Source organism: Azolla caroliniana, unplaced genomic scaffold (genome assembly GCF_043228905.1).
Source record: "Azolla caroliniana isolate FFs.n. ecotype wild unplaced genomic scaffold, voAzoCaro1.0.p SCAF_11, whole genome shotgun sequence".
Classification (NCBI taxonomy): Eukaryota; Viridiplantae; Streptophyta; class Polypodiopsida; order Salviniales; family Salviniaceae; genus Azolla; species Azolla caroliniana.
The window spans coordinates 18820191-18827343 of record NW_028230446.1 but is presented as its reverse complement, the minus strand read 5'-3'; positions in this window follow the sequence as shown (position 1 = coordinate 18827343).

Genomic DNA, 7153 nt, shown 5'->3' with positions numbered 1-7153 from the left:
TCCTCCAAATGTGAATTATCCATAATTTATATCCATCTAGTGTTCAATGGTTTGAATTCAAAAAACACTTTCACACCTATCACTCGTCGGCTTGCTGGTTGTAACACCTTGATTTATATATACATAAGCATTCAATCTGTCTCCATCTCGCGTTCTGTGGTTGATTGCAATTCCTGTGATTCTGTGGGTCTGTGCGCATGTGAATTACATCGTAAGAGTCATTCCCCTCCCTTCATTCGGTTATTCCTCGGTCTGAGGCCCCCGTGGTCCCGCCTCGTTCTCCACGCATGCGCGTAGCAACGCGACAACGCGTAAGATTAATAATGTTCAGCATAAAACGGTAATCAGATAAACACTTAATCATATGCAAAACAACAACACTTCTCTTAATTATCCGTCGTTGATTACATTCTTTCCGGGTCCTTCTATAGGTCTCTGACTGAGTTACAAACCGGCAACCGGCAACGATCCGGTCCTGATCCGAATTGGCATACCGATTCTGGGTCCGTCCGTCCGCTTCTCAAAATAGCATAATACTTATTAATTCTCATAATATTTCCTAATACTTATTAATTGCAACTCCCTATTCCTAATTAAATACCCCTTTTACATTCTGAACTCTAACCTACCCTTTTTGCCTTGCCGGCCAACAGGATGAACTGATGGGGAAAAGCTGGTTCAATTTTTCAGGTATAACACGAAGATTGGGAAGCAAATTATTCTAGAACAATAACACGACAAGATTGAAGCAAGGAAATTTTGGATACAGGAGGGCATTGGTGAAATGAGACTAGATAAATTCTGGAAAATGATATGACATGACATATATGACCGCAAGATAATGATGTGTTTATGGTTTATTGCACATAGAGCCTTGTCGGTAGGGACGTGCGGTAAAGGCCCCAATGTAGACCCTAGATGTATTGCCTATGGACAGATACAAAGCATTTCCCATTGTTTAGGAGAATGTCGCAAGGCAATGGTTGTACGGGGAAGGGCACTACGTTTGCTTTGCCATGCCTCTAGTTCGTTCAGCCTCAATTGGGGACATGCTTGCTAGATTTGTCTTGAGGATGATGTGGCAAAATATAATAGCACATGCGATGCTAAGTACAGAAGGGAGAATGACATTGTGCGGTTGATAACTGACAACAGGGTACCTACAACTTGTGCACAGAACCAAAAACTTGGAGATCTTTGGATGTTGCTTGCCCCCATTACTATATGGTATATATGGACAACAAGGTGTACCATGGTATTTTCAACACACAAACGCCCCCTAGCTAAATCGATTAAGCTAATCTGGCACACACACTAATAACTACACTAAGAGCTCAATATGAGCGGATTGATGGTACTAATGATGCTGCAGAACTAATGTGATGGTGTACTACACTGATGGCCGCAGCAAATGGAATGGATATACTATGGAAGTATGAAGTACCCAAATGGTTGTTCCCCCCTCCCATTAGATGAACGAGGGGTGTGAAAGACATGGCATGTGGGATAGTGAACGTAGGTGATGTGCATGAAAGGATGACTAGAGCCATATGTGAAAGTGTAAGATAAGTAAGTGAGATCCCTTATGTAGGATAAGATAGTCTTGGCTCGGCCTACCTGAGAAAGGGATAGTTTGTGTATATTTTAACGAAAGGAGTATATTCTTTTTTGGTAAAAAAAAGAGGAATCTTCACTAATTATATTGTAATTATTGTGGTCAAAGAGTTCTAATCTCGTCTAAGTTACATAGAAGTTGGCAATAAGGTTGGCATGATGTCCCTCATCGTCAACTATCAACATTTCATTATAGCAATTTATTGTAGAAAAGAACACCAGTTTTATCATGCTCTAAATATAATTACCCTAAAAAAAAGATATGTAATATCCTTGTGTTATGGACATAACCTAAAAGACCAATTCTAAAGTTAATTTTAATGGGTCAAGGGTAGGATAGTTGGGAAAACAATTATCCTAGTAATTGGAACAAACACATAAATCTATCTAGGAGCCTTAGGTGTTAGATTATAAAAAATGGGACTAACTACCCCCTTAATTGCAAATCTTGAAACATTCTTGAGACTTTGTACATGCCATGTGTAGCACAACCCATGAAGACATCCAATGGAAAAAGGGTAAGCTAGGAAAAAGGGGGATAGAACAAAATTGCTTCTAGACCTTTAGGTCAAATGACGACCCAATGGAAAGGGGACAACATTTTTGTAATTGAGTTGTAAAAGTCACTTTCATGAATTTTTACTTCTTCTTGAACTTTTGTCTTAAGATCCCCTCGTAACCTAATCTAGGGCTATCTCTCCCTTCTTCCTTTCTTATATACATGTGAAACAAGTGATTAAGGTTAAGCACTATTTAGCTCTGATAAATTGTCCTTTTATGTATATAATGCTAACTTCTTTAATAAAGGTGTGGTTATGTAGATTGATGTTCAATGCTTAATCCTTTTGGAGGCACTAGTTAAGTTATTTACATGAGAGAGGTGATTGAGAGTTCGGTAGATTAAGGTTAGCATAGGTGGCAACTCAAGAGTGATGGACCACAACTCTCGATCAATTTGTCGCTTTTAACACCTCAATTAATGATTTCAACAAGGAGAACCTCTCAAAAGGAAGACATGCACTCGGTGTAACACACTTTGAGAAAACATAAATCCCTCATCAACTACCAAGGTATACCATAAGGCAATATTAAGGGATATGGGACAATATGATCTTTTATGTTTGTTGCATGTCCTTTGCTCGACAATTGTCGGTGGGTTAAACACCCTTGATTAATTATTTTCCCTAATCTCTTATTATATCACTCACTATTAGTTTGATCTATATAATACCTCGAACAATCTTCGACAAATCTATTGTCGGGCATGGTAATTGAGTTTATTTTAGTTTTAGGCTATCTTGAAGAAGATGGATAGAAAATATAGTGCCCTTTATAGCCGAGGCATGAATAAGTGAGCTAAAGAAAGAGAATTAACTATTTATAATTGAGCTAAAAATGAAACTACAAAAGGTCTTAAACAAGAATACTTTAATGGAAGTGAATATTAACTATTTTTTGTTTCAAATTGGAATACATTAGAAATGAAAGTTTTATTAGGCATTGGGTTTTTATATTTCATAAATGATTTAGATATGTAGTCCATTGTGTAACTCACATAAGATTGGCTTGCACTAAATTTCCTCTCTGAAACAAAACAATCAAACAAGTCCTTTAGATTCACCTTCCACATTTATTTTTACCATGGAATTGGAATATTTCAAACTTTCAATGCTTCTTTTTGTTTTTGAATGAGTATAGTCACATAAATTTATTATTACAATCAATGAAAATGATGTAACCTTTCAAGTCTCTTTGAATTATCTTTACATGATCGGGAAACAATGTTATATATTGCCTTGTAAATTAACATGTTAATGTTAAACACATACTATCCATGATTATGTGTTTATTGTTTGATTGTCTAATTATTATGTTATGTGATTACTTCAAAGTTTGTTCATCACTTTTGTGTGTTTAACTTTCCCAAACATTTTGTGTCGTCCCAAATGTTGGAAAAATCATTGAGTTCAGCTTGAGAAATATTGCATATAAATTAATGTGTACCATCGTTTTCTTGGCATTTGCAATAGCCTCGAGACATCGTACTGACCACATCAAATTATGTACATCGTACCTTAGTTGATGATCCGAAGATGATGGTTGAACCACAACAAATGTATTCGTATACGTCAAAGTTTTAACTCCCATTGGTGTACGATATTGATCCTAATGTTTCATTTTATTAATATCAATTTGTGTAATAACCTATATTTTGTGTTTTATTATGGCCCACGTAGAGATAAGAAAGCTAAGAAAGGACATGAATGAATAGAACATTTACAATGAGTTGTATATGTATACTTGAAAACACGAGAGAAGTGAACTCGTAATACTAGATTTAATAAGTGAATATGAAGGAAAAAACAAAAGAAACTAGACAAAACTTACATGTTAATGCAGAATGTGAAATCATTGACTTTAGAAAAGTACACCTCAATAACAATTTATATATATTATATATGCATTGAGAGACAAAGAAATATATACTAACATTGAGAGACAATTCATGATTAGAAATGCATGTGAAATCAGTGATGTGGGTAGATGTTAAGGGTGAACTACAAGATTATGAAAAAGAAAAGGTTATCTTTGCATTGTATACAAGAGATCAATATGTTGAGGAAGTGCCGCCAGGTATGTCTATTAATTTAGTATAGAATGGTGTGGTTTGGGAGACGATCAATTCAAAAGTCTTATGGGTTTTGTGGACTAGAAGGATATTTTAGGAAATTCAATGGAATGCTATGAATGTAGTCAAGGAGATTTGGTTGACTTTGGTACATACACTAAAAGGGGAATACGATGCTATCAAGGGTGATTCAAATGTAGTTTTTCAAAAGCAATAGGTTTTTAAAATGAGATAGGAAAGGCTAAATGTCTTCTTCATGTTCAATGGTTGTATACATTGGAGGTATCAACCACCTCTTTGGGTATTTCCTCTATTGACACGAGGCATGTGGCCATGTATAAGCAGTTGATAACGGAAAGGGAGTTCATGAGGAGATCATTGACAAGAGATTGCTAGAAAAACATGTCGTATTGTACTTAGCAATGCTTTGGTAGATACGTTGTGAAGATTTCCGGCAACGGTAGGAAAATCGAGTGGAACAGGCGAGAACGGGGATGTGCAACGACTTGCACATGCACATAAGAAAATTATAAATAAAAATAATGGGTGTTGAAGTGCACAAAGGAGTTAGTGTGGAATAAATGTGATGTGTACATTAGTGCACATGCATATGTAGAGGGTAGTGGGGTGAGTGTGAAAGTGAGAGGGGTTTTAATGTACCTCATCAATTACTCCTTAAATCAAGGCAAGTTATCTCCTTTGAAAAAGAGAGGAATATTTGACCACACTTTGGTAACAACCTTCCCTCCTTAGACTATAAAAGGAGAAGATGGGGCTCTTATTAGGGGTCACCATGTTGTTGTTTTGGGGTAGACCATTAGGGTTTGATACTTTCTTCTTCTATTCCTTCTTCTTTAGGGTTTGGGTAGTCTTCTCTGTCTTCTCCCTATTTCGTTTCAGGGTTTGTTTGGTCATCATGGTAGTAGTTAGGAAGTTTTAGGGTTTGCACATTGTTAGCGTTTGGATTGCACCACGATTGGTTATGAAGAAGAGTGCACCAACAAGGATGTAGTACGGTCAAAGGAACTATGAAGAGGAAATGGCAAGAGGAAAAGTGGCTAATGGACAACCAAGTGTGAAAGGGCCATACCCTAAATGTAAATACTATATAAACCACATTGTGGTGGCTTTGTAAGGGTTCTTCCATTTTGTAAAGGTATTCCTATTGATTAAGAACTAGAGCTTCCTCTCCTCCTTCTTGTATCCCTTCAACTTAAGAGAGATTAATGAAGTGTTCAGTTATTCATTACTCTTATTGTCTATGAGAGCGAACTTGAGAGAGTGAGAGAGAGATTGTGCTTAATAATCACTTAATCATTAATTGAGTGTGAGGCTCGAAGGTGTCCCACAACCATCTCTGCCTGATTCGCCATAAAAAATGTGTACGACGGTCCGAGCTCCGCAAATGACATCGAGGAGGGTTTAACTCCATCGATACATAGATCCTACACATTTATTTGACGTCGTTGTCGGGGATATCATTGAGTGCACAAAAAAATTCCATACACGCGAATTCACCTTAGTAGAGATCTAGGAAGTGTGTTCGACATTCTATTATCTGGCCTCAAGTTTTTCCTCGGGATTGGCCTTTGGGTCATACTCCCTGAACTGGTTAACTGGTTCCTGATAGGGTACAACCCTGACATTGCCACATTTGCATGCAAGCCTTCACGTATGCTAGCCTATTGAGTTCCAGTTCACCGCGGTCGACGTCTATGTCACGCTCCACTTGCCAATTGATGGTGCCCCCTTCCAAACAACAAAGTCCCCCGACGTCGTTCCCGATATCATACTTGTAGCCTACACCAAGTACTCTGGATGGGAAGGTTGGCATTTCATGAAAATTCCCCCTCACCTCCACGAACGTTGTAGCACCATGATCGGTGACACTGCCTCCACTGATGCCATCTCCCGTGTCACCGGCGAATTCATCAAGTGGGCCCACACTCCTCGCTCGGTTCAGTGGGCCCCCAAGTTCGTTCAACGAGTCAAGGAATGGCAAATACGACCCAAATCGGTAGCCAATTTCGTGTGGTTCCTCACTCACTATCTGTACGCAAAGTTCAATATTGGCCCTCCAACCCCCCTTATATACGCTACCAGGAGCGATGCTACAAGGTAACCATACAGGGCCAGACCGAGTGCCTGCGCATTTGGGAATGCAACTTCTTAAGACAAGTCCACCAAGGCCAATGCAACCGCCCACCAGCACATAAGCAACCACAAATCACCCACGTGGTGGCTAAGAATACCCTGGACATTGCTGAGGATATCACTGAGTGCACGAAACAATTCCAGACATATGAATTCACCTCAACAGAGATCCAGGAATTGTGTTCGACATTCTATTATGTGTCCCATCACATCACTACCATGACCCCTCGTGCTCGAAATTGCACCACTGAAACAATCCTCAACAACCCTCAGGACCTGGTGGACTTACCTCTTCCACCTTTGACTATCTCTCTTCTTGATGAAACCTCGACACCCTCACCTTGCACAACCATCCACCCACCACCTCCCATGCTTATTGACGACACTCCGCAACCTAAAGAACCCCACACTCGCCGACCTCGTAAGATTGCTTGCCCCAACCCACCTCACATCGACAATATGGAGATCAAGACCCCCTCAAGGCAAAATTACTCGTTGAACAAACCCGACACCACCAACTTGATGAAGAGTTCCACTGAGCGTAGACAACGTGGTAACACAGCCAAGAACAAGCTACGCAAGCCCACACTGAACTCTCCGCCGAGTATGTATGCCTCACCAAATAACACCAAATGGTAGAAACACAGCTCGCAGATGTGATTGCTAACCTCTTTGCAAGGTTTGACACCCTCGTCAACGCCACGACCGCAAATCACGTTGTCCCAGTATTCCGCGGGGACGTGTTAGAATGGGGTG